General features: G+C 44.6%; 1 pseudogene; it reads right to left on the reverse strand.

The window, feature by feature from the left end:
* Nucleotides 1–7,662: 7,662 nt before the first annotated feature.
* LOC119526891 overlaps nt 7,663–13,368 on the reverse strand; it is a 75,677-nt pseudogene continuing 69,971 nt past the window's right edge.

Genomic DNA, 13,368 nt, shown 5'->3' on the forward strand with positions numbered 1-13,368 from the left:
TGTCACAGGTGAGTGCCATCCCCCCAGGGTGGTTCTTGGCTCCTGGGCTGTGTAGGGAGGCTCCCAGCCTGCTGAAATGATGGCTTAATGGGGCTTTGTTAATTCACACTGCTTCACCTTCCCAGCTCTGGGACAATCAACTGAGATTGCAGGGAAGGCTAATGTCCACACCCAGTTTTGTGGTGTGTGCCTGTTATTTGAAGCACTTCCATCACACTGGGTTGTCTGGGGCAGCTCTGGGCTATGGGGCTGGCGATGGGCAGGAGTGTTTCCTGTCCACCAGGATGATGACTGTGAGTGGACACCCCCCTTTTTTTGGAAAGTTGTGGTGTTTACTGAATTTTCTCAGCCACTGGATTATTGCCTTTTGTCTCAGAGCTCTCTGAGTTCTGCTCTTGTCTTGACCTGCCCAAATTGCAAGTCTTTGAAGCTTTCTGTATTGGGCTTCTTAGAGTAATTGTTTTAGAAAAAGAAAAAAGGATTAAAAAAAAAAAAAAAGGGCCCTCCTCACAGATCTAATGGGTTATTGAAATGCTAAGAGACAAAGCAATTAGGGCCATTAAAGAAAGGTCCACAGGGCAGAGAGATCAGCTTTTCTTTGGGATTTGCATATGTGCCTGAGGGCCTGAGCTCTGCCCTTCCCCTTTCTATGTTCACCAGAACTCCAAAAATCCTCCGCTTTTATTTTGGAGTTTTTCTTGCTGTTTTTTTCTATGCCTGTCTCCTCTCTGCTGGGCTTGCTGCTCTCAGATTCTCTGGTGTCTGGTCTCAGTCTATCTATGGTTGGAGTTTGCGTCAGTAGAATGAGTTTCCGATAAGGGCTGCCACTGCAGTTCTCCCTTCTCCTTCCCAGAACTGACAGCCCCTCTTCCCACTGGACTGAGCCTGGCAGGGAGGGGTGCGGGTCCCCTGGCCACAAAAACTTACAGATATCGCTGATCTCAGCAGTTCCACGTTTTCATGAGTGTTGTATGAAGTATGCCGAAAGTCAGATTGCTCTGTGGTGTCCAGTCTCCGCAGTTTCTGGCTTTCTACCTATTTTCCTGGAGGAGTAACTAGAACATACAGCTCACCATTCTGCCATCTTGCCCCATCTCCCAGGTCCTGTTTTTTAATCCATTCTGCCAGTCTGTGTCTTTTCATTGGGGGTTTAATCCATTAACGTTTAGTGTTATTAAGTAAGGTCAGTACTTTCTTCTACTATTTTGTCTGTTGGATTTTATATGCCATATCTTATTTTTTCCTCTCTCTCCTTTTACCCTTCCTGATAATCTTCATTTCTGCACTCTTTTCCAACTCCCTCTCTCCTGTCTTTTTCTATCAGACTGTAGCACACCCTTTAGTATTTCTTCCAGTGCTCTTCTCTTATTCACAAACTCTTTCAGTGTCCTTTTGTCTGAAAATATTTTAACCTCTCCTCATTTTTGAAGGACAGTTTTGCTGGATATAAAATTCTTGGTTGGCAGTTTTTCTCTTTCAGTATCTTAAATATATCATGTCATTGTCTTCTCACCTCCATTGTTTCTGCAGAGAAATCTGCGCATAGTCTTATCAAGCTTCTCTTGTATGTAATGTATTGCTTTTCTCTTGCTGCTTTCATTATTCTCTCTTTGTCTTTGACATTGGACAATCTGATCAGTAAGTATCTTGGAGTCAGTCTATTGGGATCTATTCTGTTTGAGGTATGCTGTACTTCTTAAATCTGTAATTTTCTGTCTTTCATAAGAGTTGGGAAATTTTCAGTGAGTATTTCTTCTATTATTCTTTCTGCCCCTTTTCCACTCTCTTCTCCTTCCAGGATACCCATAACATGTATATTTGTGTGTTTCTTGCTGTCACTCAGCTCCCTAAGACTCTACTCATATTTTTCCACTTTTTTCACCACCTGTTCTTTTGTGTCTATGAATTCAAATGTCTTGTCTTCCAGTTCACTGATCCTTTCTTCTGCCTGTTCAAATCTACCATTGTGTCCCTCCATTGTGTTTTTCATCTCCTCCATTGTGGCTTTCATTCCCGTAAGTTCAGCCATTTGTTTTTTTCAAATTTATGAATTCTCCTTTATGGTCATTCAGTGTTTTCTTTATATCCTTCATCTCTTTGTATCTCTTCATTCTCTTTTCATTGAATTGATTTAGCATTTATTGCCTCAACTCCTGCATCTCGGTTGAACTATTAGTTTATTCCTTTGCCTGATCCATATTTTCATGTTTCCTAGTATGGCTCTTTATCTTAAGTTGTTTAGGCATCTGATTTTCTTCATTAGTTTATTCTGGAGCTCATTTTCACTCTTTTACCTAAGGGTTTCTTGTTGGTTGGCTTTGTTTTCTAATCTTTGTTTTCAGTTCAACTTATTCCAGATCTCTAACTTAGGTTCTACTTAGTTGATCAGAATTTTTCACCTCTTGTTTTTCTGTTTCTTGCCTTGCCTCTATGTAGATTTCCTGTGAGAGGGTCTCCTCAGATATGGTTGACCCCAGTCAGGCTTTACCAGTCTGGAGAGGCCCAGGTCTCAAGAGGAGGATATGGGGTTTCCATGAGAATAAGACCCTCCTCTGAGGCCTCTAGAATCAGTACTTTTCCTCTCCTGTCCAGCAGGTGGCACTTTCCAACCTGTAGCTCCCCAACCAGTGTAAGGAGGTATGGAGCCTTTAGTTTTCCTGGTGACTCTGATCCTGTTAAGGGCATGGCTGACTGAGGCTGGAATCTGAATTCCAGTCCCTGGGGTCTGAATTCTCAGAAGGAGGGCTGACAGTTGAGCTGGACCTCTCTCCACTCTCCCAATCCTAGGGACTCCAGTTGTCTCCCAGGTGCACTACTCCCTTCTCCCCGCTCCTCTTTGGGGCAACTCTGGCTTAATCAGCCTGAATTGCCAATTAAGGACTGGGGTAGAGACCTTCTTCAGAAGTAAATCTGGAATTCAAAGAAGTTCTGTGTACTCTGTCTCCCCCCAAGACTCACCTAGACCTTCAGCTTGGGCTGTCTCATAAAAAATAACCACATTACTTTTAAATTAAAAAAAAATAGAAAAGAGAAAAAAAAATGAAGTCCCTTTTAAAAGGCTTTCCCCAGCCTGGACCTTTTGTTAGTGTCAGAATAGGGCATTTAATGATGTACTTTGGGCTACTGTCTGATAATTACTCTCCAACAGCTTCAATTCTGCCCCTGCTAGGGGCTACTGAAATGCAAAAAGATAAGGAGTCAGTGAGAAAGGAGAAGGGACAAAATATAGGGGAATAAAAAGGCTTTTCTGGAGCCAGGGAATGGGTGCCCGCTTTTATGTGCCCCCCACTTCTCAGAGCCCAGCCCTTCTTTAGCACCCCCAGCTCCAAAAATTAATTTGTTAATTCATTCTGCAGTTGAGGCTGGATTGAGTCCCCCTTCTTTCCCTCAGCAGATTTTTTTTTCTGTCCCTTTCAGGGAGCCAGCTGCAAGACAGTCCCTGGGGTCTGGGTGGGGAGGGGTGCCAGACCCCTGGTTGGGGTAACTTACAAAATTTGCTGCAATCTCAGCTTTTCCTTGGATTCCAAACTTGTGTACAATGTGTGACTGGTCACTGCAGACCCCCAAACAACTGTTTCATATATTTCTTGGGTAACCACCAGCTGCTCTAGAAAAGAAGACTAAATTCCATGCCTCACCAATTAGCCATCTGACCCTACCTTCCCAATAGCATTTGAAATCCAAAGTTGTAGACAAGATACTGGTATTTTCCTGGGGTCATATCCTTTGTGTCACTTTCTACATCTCACAACACCCCCTTGCTGCCTCAGGCTAATTTAGGGTCTTGAAATAATATTGCTTTGGTGAATATTAAATTAAGATTTTGGTTCTTGCATGTAGACTAGCTGCACAGTAAAGGAAACAATAGAAAACTGGATCAGTATCAGAAAACCATGGTAGAGATCAATTTCTAACTTTTCTCTTGCATTGCAAAGTACTTACATTAACTAGAAGAAAAGCAAGTGTGCTGGTCTGGGTGTATTATGTCCCCCCAAACGCTGTTATTTTTGATGCAGTCTTGTGTGGGCAGGAAAAGTATTGGTGTTGATTGGGTTGAAACTTTTGATTGGATGTTTCCATGGAGATGTGATCACTCAGTTGTGGGCAAGATCTTTCATTGCATAACTTCCATGGACTGTGGCCCTGCTCACTCAGCATGGGCCTTGATTAGTTTACTGGAGTACTATGTAAGCTCAGAAAGAAGAGGCAAGCTTGCTACATCCAAGAGGGACACTTTGAAGAATGCACAGGAGCTGAGAGAGGAGCTGCAGATGAGAGACAGTTTGAAGATGGTCTTTAAAAGCAGACTCTTGCTCCAGAGAAGCTAAGAGAAGACAGACACCCCAAGAGCAACTGAGAGTGACATTTTGGAAAGAAGCTGAAGCCCAGAAAGGAATGTCCTGGGAGAAAGCCATTTTGAAACCAGAACTCTGGAGCAGATATCAGCCACATGCCCTCCCAGCTAACAGAGGTTTTCCAGACAACATTGGCCATCCTCCAGTGAAGGTACCCAATTATTGATGTCTTACCCTGGACACTTTATGGCCTTAAGACTGTAACTGTGTAACCAAATAAACCCCCTTTTATAAAAGCCAATCCATTTCTGGTGTTTTGTATTCCAGCAGAATTAGCAAACTAGAACAGATTTTGGTACCAGAGAAGTGGGGTGCTGCTGAGTTTGCAAATATCAAACATGTTGGAATGGCTTTTTAAATGGATAAGGGGAAGATTCTGGAAGAATTGTGAGAAGCTTGATAGCAAAGGCCTCAACTGCTTTGAAGAGACTGTTGGTAAAAAGATAGACTCTAAAGATACTTCTGACAAGGCCTTGAACAGAAATGATGAATGTGTTCTTGCAAACTGGAAGAAAGGTGATCCTTGTTTTTAAATGGCAGAGAATTTGTCAAAATTGAGTCCTGGTGTCAGATGGAGGGAAGAATTTGAGAGCAACAAGCTGGAATACTTGGCTGATGAGATTTTGAAACTAAAAATTGTAGATATAGCATGGCTTCTCCTTGCAGCTTATCGTAAAATGCCAGTGGAGAGAGATAAACTTAGAACTGAACTCTTGGGTTCAAAGAAACCAGAAAGTGATGGTTTGGAAATTCTGGGCTTCCAGGGGTGGAACCCCAGAAGCTATGGTCCAATGTGAGGTTGTAACCAAACATGGAACCCAGCCGTCATTTCAGTATATGCCAAGTTTGGAGATGGAGATGGAGTTAAGCAGAAAGGATTTGTGGAAAGTTTTACTGTCTGATGGCTTTGACCCCTGTGTGCTTCATGTGAAGCCAACAGAATTTTTGTGAGATCTTTATAGATGAAGCTGCTGCTGGTCTGGAATGAACGAGACAGACAAGAAACAAATTGAAGGAAAAATTTCTTCAAAGACAGAGCCATGGAGGTTGAGGGCTGGAGTCAAGAGGTCTTGGGCTGGGAGAGCGGAGTGGTCAACACGCATGGAAAGGGTGAGTTTGCCCCAGAGGTCGAGGGTGGGCCTTCCACCTCGATATTCAGGAAGAGTGTTGCCACCTCAGGCCTCAGAGATGATGGAGCACATTCCCAGGGGACTGGGGAGAACCTGGCTGCCACCCCACTGTTCTGAACTGGATTATACGCAAAGAGCTCAGTATCTCAGAATTTAAAATAACTGTTACAACTTAGGAATAGATAGAACTGCTGTAAGAGCTTAAAATCTAGGAACCACTACAATAAGCCATCCCCTGATAACTATGCTCTCAGATTCAGCCCTCAGATTTTGCACATTTAGACAATATTCTCTTAAAATAATTGCCACTTTTGAGTAGACACTGATGCTTATTCAGTAGATTTATGTCTTCTGGTTTTCATGCAGTATCAAACAGCCCCCATTGTGGATAATAAATGTCAACAAACATCTTATGCAAGTTAACAGTTGTCATCAACTTTCTTGGAAAATAGAAATTCAGCACTTAGTTTTTCATTATGCAGATGCTGCTTTTTTTAAACCCCATTGTTGACAAAGGGTTTATTTGCAAAATAAAAAATATATTACCAAATAACAAAATAAATAGGCAATTTTAGATCTGCACCACACAGTGAAAGAGCAGACCCTTGTAGCAAGAACATTCCAACTACTCTTTATAAGGCTCAATGATGGGATTACTTGGCTTCTATTTCCCTGTACATATTCCATATAATCCAAATCTATAATTTCCCACATTTCCCATTGTCCCGTTGGCTGGTGGCCAGATGGCTTTGTGCATCTCACAGGCTGTGGTTCAGGCCATGGCAAGGCTAGCTGTTCTGCCAGGGAGTTGACAAGGGTGGCATTATCAACCCCTCCTCTACTGTTGACTAAACGAGATGGCTGTCCCTAGCTGATTCTTTCCAAGTGCACTTCAGTTTATCAGCAAGAAAGTGCAACTGGTTATTGAAAGGGGGGCTGTAAGTTATGTTTTTGTCAGAAAAGGGTCAGGAAAAGAAAAGAGACAGGTTATTACTGGTAAACATTCAGATGTAACCACATGCTAAAGTCAGAATTTTGTGTACAGAACATGGCAGATATTAAAAGTATAAAGTGGAGGTCTATCAAACCCATTTCAGATAACTTTAATTCAGCTAGTAATAAAAACATTTTATAATAAAATTTTAAAACTAGCCAAATTGCTAATTGAATGGGACCCTGGAGAAAAAGTTAAAAACCAGAACTATCCCAGGCAAACCAAGATATGCAGACACCCCACTCATACCCCAACTGGCAAGACGGGAAAAAGGGAGATTGTATTCCAGGGGTTCTGTTTACTGATTGAGCCAGGCTTGTAGAAAAGATATAAAACACAGACACATACGCCCTGCCCAAAGCACATTTAGTGTGGTAGGACAGAAAGATGCCTCCTTGTTTTGTGAGCTGCCATCTTCCTAGGCTTCCTCAGCAAGGTAACTGGTTTGAGGAAGAGTTTGGGGCAGCGGCAGTGTGGGGATACTCTCCTGAAGATGATAGGTGTGAGAGGACCTGCCACCCCTGCTGTAATGTGACTTTTAGTTTCCTCGGTGCCTTGCCTAAAGGAACTGAAGTGTGCAGTTGATGTGTGGTGTGGCAATAAAGAGTGACAGGAAACTAATTTTTTCTTAAATCAATGGTGATGGTCTTTTTTGCTAACTTTATAGATCTGGAAGTGGAGTATATAGACTAACCCACAGTTGTCCTGTCATGCTTTGTCTTCAGAACAACAACAAGTGGGGCTTTCATGGGGTTGTTTAGCCCAGGAGTTGGGAGATGACTAAACTTGGTGAAGGAAGAGTTCTTGAAGGAGGCTATGCCATAAATTAAGTGTCTTAAGTCCAGCAACTCTTCTAGTTGCTTCAGCAAGACCATTTACTAACATATATGTGGGAAAGAAGAAGACTTCAATCTTTCTTGCCCCCCAGACCTTGTATTCCTTCTCCCCTCTGCCTCACGATGGACCCAGAGTACCAGAACTTCCCACTTGTTCAGGGAGGTCCTGGCCAACTACCCTTCCTCCTCTCCCAGCCCTAACATCTGAAGACCTAAGGGGTGCACACAAGGGGAAGTCCCAGGGTGGGTTTTCTCTATCACATACAGGGCAATGTCATGAAGATTTACAAAGCAAAACAGATAACTTGTCATTCTTATGCAAAACTTTAGTTTAATCATACATCTCTCCTATAATCCTCAAAGGCTCCAAAGGTGGGTGATTTAAGACCAGTTACAGCAAGAGCAGCTGGTATCAAAGACCAGACCTTGCTGACAAGCCTCAAGATAGGTGTACCCATTCATGCAGTTGTAGAAGATGTTCTTGCTGGTGGGGCTGGGATAGAGGCCATTGGACTTTCCTGCACAGAATCCACTAGAGCTGCCACCACCAGGAGCTGCAGTGACAATGGGGGCCGCACTGGTGTCTAGGGTAGAGGTTGGCACTCTGCAACCTGAAGAGAGAAAGAAAAGGGACTCCATATGTTCTGGGGTGGACTTCTTTCTGTAGAGGACTGTCATGTTTATAGGGTCACTGTGGGGTCCTCTCAGTTAAGGGCACATCCTACTTGAACTAGTGGTTAAATGCTCTGGGCATGAATCAGGGATTCATGTTAACAGCCTGGATCTGCCACTCCCTACGTGACCTTGGACTAGGCATGAACTTCTCTGAGCTTCACTTTCCTCACCTGTACAGTGGGATAATAGCAATAACTCAGAATTATTATGAAAATTATATGAGATTATGCATGTAAGGTATTTTCCAATGTGTTTGGTATATATCATAGAAAGTAGTACAAAATTATTCATTTTTATTATAAAATGAATTAATAACACCTGTCTCCAAGAGTGCCTGTGAGAATTACATGGCAAGTAGAAGAACCACCAGGCCCAACAGAGTAAAGATCCAATGATCAGCAACAGCTCCCCTGCCCCTCTGGCTTCCTGGGCTTTCCCTAGCACTTGGGGCTGGGGCAGAATTGTGCGTTGAGGGCAGCTGTGGCTCTGCCCCCCTTACCGGGCAGGTCCCACATGGACACCATAGGGTTTCTCCTTCTCCCATCACTTTTCTCCTAACTTTTTTGATCCCTCTTTTGCTTTGTCTTCTCTACTCCACATAATGCATAAAGGCTGGAGGTGGGCAGGCTGGAACAGGGGACAAGGTGTTTCTGGTGTCCTTTACCCTACCCAGTCTCCAGATTGTTCTGGTGACTTTACTGAAGCTCCTCTGAGCAGGTTTACAGGGGAGGAAAGAACCCTCAGGAATGCTGATGGATCCTCTCTCACTAGGGCAGTCACACATGAGGTGCCCCCTTACAGGCCACCTGGCTCTTCCTTTCTGAGTCTTAAATGCCAGCCTCACACAGAACATGCTAGGACAGGTGGAAGATGTGGGGGAGGCCTTGCTTGAGTCCAGGTGGTCAGGAGCTCTGGAAGGCCTTTTCTTCTTCCTTGACCATGTCTAGTTTATCTCATGGCTGATATGTGGCAAGTCACTACTTACTTGGAGTGGAGACACCAAGGGCAGACTTGAGGGCATTCATGAGAGGGTATTTTCCCCGTCCACAGAACAAGCCTGTGAAGTCATCCAGGTCGATGGCCCACACCATGGCCCCTCCAAATCTGTTCTTCAGCAGCCACTCGGCCTGTGGGAGAGAACAAGAGGGACTGTGGGGTGTCCTTGCACAAGTACAAGGAGTGGCTGCAGCAAAATGAAAGGGGAGGATGATGGCCCAGTGATGGGAGGAGGGAAAGGGAGTGGCTTTCCTGCAGCAACTTTGAGGAATTGATAGGCATATTTCTATGCAAGGAAACATTTAGTACTACAAAGTCAGGGAGAAAGAGAATATTGGGCCCCCAGCAGCCCTTTTCTCTGCCTCTGTTATCACAAACCACTTCTGAGAAGGCTTTTCTGAGCTGGGAATTGGGTGGGGTTGGATTTTCAAAAGAGATAGAGACCTTATCACAGAGCAAACTGTCTGGCAGAGAGAGGGCTCCAGGAGGAGAGGTAGAGGGTGAAAGGCTCTGAGCTTGATAAGCAGCAGCACATACTCCCCTGGTCTCAGCACACGAAGGCCAAAGGCTGACCCCTCACCTCCTGCTTTAGCTTTAGCCTGTATGAATTTGCTGTAGGCAGGAGAGGGGCAAAGAGGAGGAAGGACCGCTGTGATCTACACAGCGGCCTTTGGAGTTGGGAAGAATGCCTTTCTCAGCAAGCACAAATTGGTGAGTTGGATCAAGACCAGAGCAGAACAGGGGAAGGGGCCAAGGAGAGTCTTAAGGAGTGGGAGGGAAGGGCAGGGGCAGAGCACAGGGAGGAAGAAAGGCACCTGCAACTAAATGGGAGCCAAAGGGGCTGCCCCAACTGCCGAGCCCTGCACCTGGGTCACTGGCTCACTGGGACACCTTAAGCCCTCCCTTGGCCTGGCCTTAACTTGCCACTTTTAAGTGTTTCTTTGGATTATAGCTCAAGGACGCCTGGAGGGGAGGCCCCCAACCTTCTCTCAACAGTGCAGAAGGAAGGGCAATAAAATTACCTTGAGGGTGAAGCTCTTGGGGTTATCGTACCCGATCCACTGGTACTTCCTTTCAGGAAGGAGCAGACCTGGGACAAGCATGGGAGGAACAGTCATGACTCAGATGCATCCTGCTCTGCTCAGGCCACCTCTCCCTCCTCCTTCTATTGGCTTTCTGGATGCACCTTCTCCCCAATGTCTCCATTCATGGATAAGAACACATCATTCCAATTTCATCCCAACCCCCTGCCTTGCTTTCCAGTCTAGTGGACAGTGGAGAGAGCACTGGACAGAGAGTTGACACATGAAATCCAGTCCCGTGTCTGTCAATACCATTGTTGTGACAATGGACAAAGCAGGCTCTTTGTACCTGGGGCCCCACTTTCCCCTTGAAAGGAATGTACCCGTTCTTATTTGACAGTTTTTGCCTCAAAAGTGCTAACAAGGAGACAGTAGAGCATAATGATTAAGATCGGAGATTCTGGATCTGGACAACTGAGGCTTGAATTCTAGCTCTGAAACTAACTACTTCTGTGGCCTAGATAAATTACTTAATCCCTCTGTGTCTCAGTATCATCTTCTGTAAAGTGGGGGTAATAACAATATCTCATAGTTTGTTGTAAGAGATAATAGCAATAGCTCATAATTTGTTGTGAGAAATAAATGATATGATATGATATGTAAAAAACACCTAGAACAGAGCCAGGCCCTCCATTGTACTCAGTAAATATCAGCTATAACTAGTACTAAAGATGCACATGTGCTTTGAAAAGTTAAAACGTAGGATGTTTCGTCAATCATTCACCTTACCCTTTCTTCCCTCCCACATACACAAGCACAACGATACACTCAGACTAACCTAATCAATTGAGTTCTCTCTATCAGCAACCCAAGTATAGATCCTCTCCCTTTGGAAGTATCTACAACCCTCTGGAGCAGGGAGAGTGGCTCTCCTTGGTCACCTGGGCTCTCTGAGGCTATTACCTCAAAGTAGGCAAGAGTCCCGGCATCCTGAATGTAGGGTCCAGCTGTCCCAGGGCCAGAGGTGGGGGCACCCAAGCTGTTGTTGGCAGGATTAGCAAGAGTGAAGGTGCGGGCATAAGCCCCGAAGCCCACCATCAGCTTCTCAGCAGGGGCACCGTGCTCCTTCCAGTAGTTCATTGCATAATCCTGGAGGCAAGGCAAGGAAGGTACCATTAGGAAGCAACCAAGCATGTGCCCAGAGGCCTGTGGAATAACCTAGGTTTTCTGTCCAATTCCAGACACAGTATCCAGTCAAGCCCCTTCCACATCCAATCTGGTAGAAAGAAAAGGAGCACCCTCCATGCTAGAACTGGATGTTGGAGTCATCATCAGTCAATAGGCCCATTGGTTATGTAACAGAGCCCAGTGAGAACTGGGAATGAAATCTCCCCTGTCATCCTCCACCGCCCATTCCAGACTTGGCGTTTGGAGACTGACTATAGTACAGTTAGGACTGGCTGTCTTGAACCCACTTCCTCACTTGTCTTCCCAACTGGCTGAACATGGCAAGTAAGAGTTGTTTGCATGTGGGGTAGCCACCTGGAAGGCTTTTCTGTGCCAATTTTTAAATCCTTGTTTAAATTCTCCACTGCAACCACATCCAGTCCACTTATTTACCCAACTACTAATCATTAAGAGGAATCATTGGTACAGTTGCCTATGCCATGCAGGCTAGGAAGATTAACCTCATGAGATAGAAGAGAAGGAAAGGGAGGAAAGAAAGAGTGGGAGCATGATGGATCATGAAATGTGTTCATAGCATAAACAGAAATTATATTTTTAAAAAATTCACCGATATTTGGGATTTTCCCAAACCGCTAGTCAGCTTCCGTTGGTATGAAGGAGAAATGAATGCAATTAATCACTGGGACAGGGAATAGGGAACATGAGCTGGATTAGAAAAGAAAAGAGCATGAAGTTGAAATCCTATCTTCTTCAGCTTGTCCATCCAACGTCTTTGGCCTCCTTTTCTGTCCTCAGTCTGGGATTACATGGCTTGCTTTGAAGTGATCTGTTAGGACTGGCCGTCTTGAATCCACTTCCTTACTCACCACATTAAAGAATTTATAGTCTCCTGGATCATTGGGTCCTGCAAACAGGGGGCTGTCCTCTTCTGTGAAGCCCTCCCAGGAGCCCCTTAGGTCGTAGGTCATCACATTAATGAGGTCCAGGTACCTTGGGTGTAGGGGGAAGGCACAAGAGGAAAGAGAAATGACCCAAGAGAAATCAGGCTCTCCATCCCACCCCCACCAACCCCCAAAATAAAAGCTCCTAGACCCTGCAAAATGTGATATTTGTGATTATGCCATAAGGGAATATGCATTAATTAATCTTTATTCTCCCTGACCCTTATCCCCAAAATATCTGGGACAAAGAAGACACTCCCTAATCAATTCCTGGCTGCATTCAGATCTTCAGGACAAGAAGAAGTTTGAGACTCAACTAACCTTCTCTAAATAGCCTTTTACCATAGAGAACCTTGGAAATAGTTTAGAAACAAGGTTAGGACTCATACAGGCTTTGCATTCCTCTCCCTTAGATGTTGGGGTCATTTTACCCCTTTCACATTGTGCCCTTTCTGTCCAGGTTACCTAATATTGGCCACTGGTATCTGGACATTACCACTCTATGGGGTGGCTCCAGGGACACATGTCCCTGACCTGGCTTTTGGGCTTGGGTTTACTTACTTAGATATCTCAGGGATCTGATAGGCAGTCTCAATGCTTTCTTTATCAGCCGACACAGCAGCAGAAATCAGCAACCTGGGCTTGTTGCTCTGGGTGGCTTCTTGCTCAAAAGCCTCATACATTTCCTGAGAAACAGAGGACACTGTTGGAAGGACCAGTGAGTATGTCATGAGGTCATAATTCTTACAAAGAAAGCCATAAGGTGCTCAGTGTAGAGTTCTTTGATCCTATAAGATCTTGTTGGTCCCTGAGGACAATAGTGAGTTGCCACCCAAATTGGAAATAAGGGGCATTTGGTCACCCTTTGAGAATTTAACATGAAGAAATAATGACCAGAAGTGAAAAATTAAAGAAAAAATGTTTATATTAAGGAGACAAAATGGCTCCCAGCCTGAAAACTGTATGTGATTGAATCTAATGATCAGAAAAAATCAGTCACGGAAAAGAAGCAACAAGAGTATAAAAGAAAACATTCACCAGGGAGAGGGCATGCTGACCCAATAACTATGTCTGGTCCTGGTGGCAGGAGTGCCTCTTCCCTGGAGGTTTATGCATCCACCTAGTGCCATTGAACATCCCAGAGCTGTAAAAAACTCAGTTTGTCATAAATGCTGCCCACCGAGGGACAGTTTGGGGCATCTCTGGGTCTAGAGATAGGGAGGACAGTCCT

Source organism: Choloepus didactylus, chromosome 2 (genome assembly GCF_015220235.1).
Source record: "Choloepus didactylus isolate mChoDid1 chromosome 2, mChoDid1.pri, whole genome shotgun sequence".
NCBI classification, from domain to species: domain Eukaryota; kingdom Metazoa; phylum Chordata; class Mammalia; order Pilosa; family Megalonychidae; genus Choloepus; species Choloepus didactylus.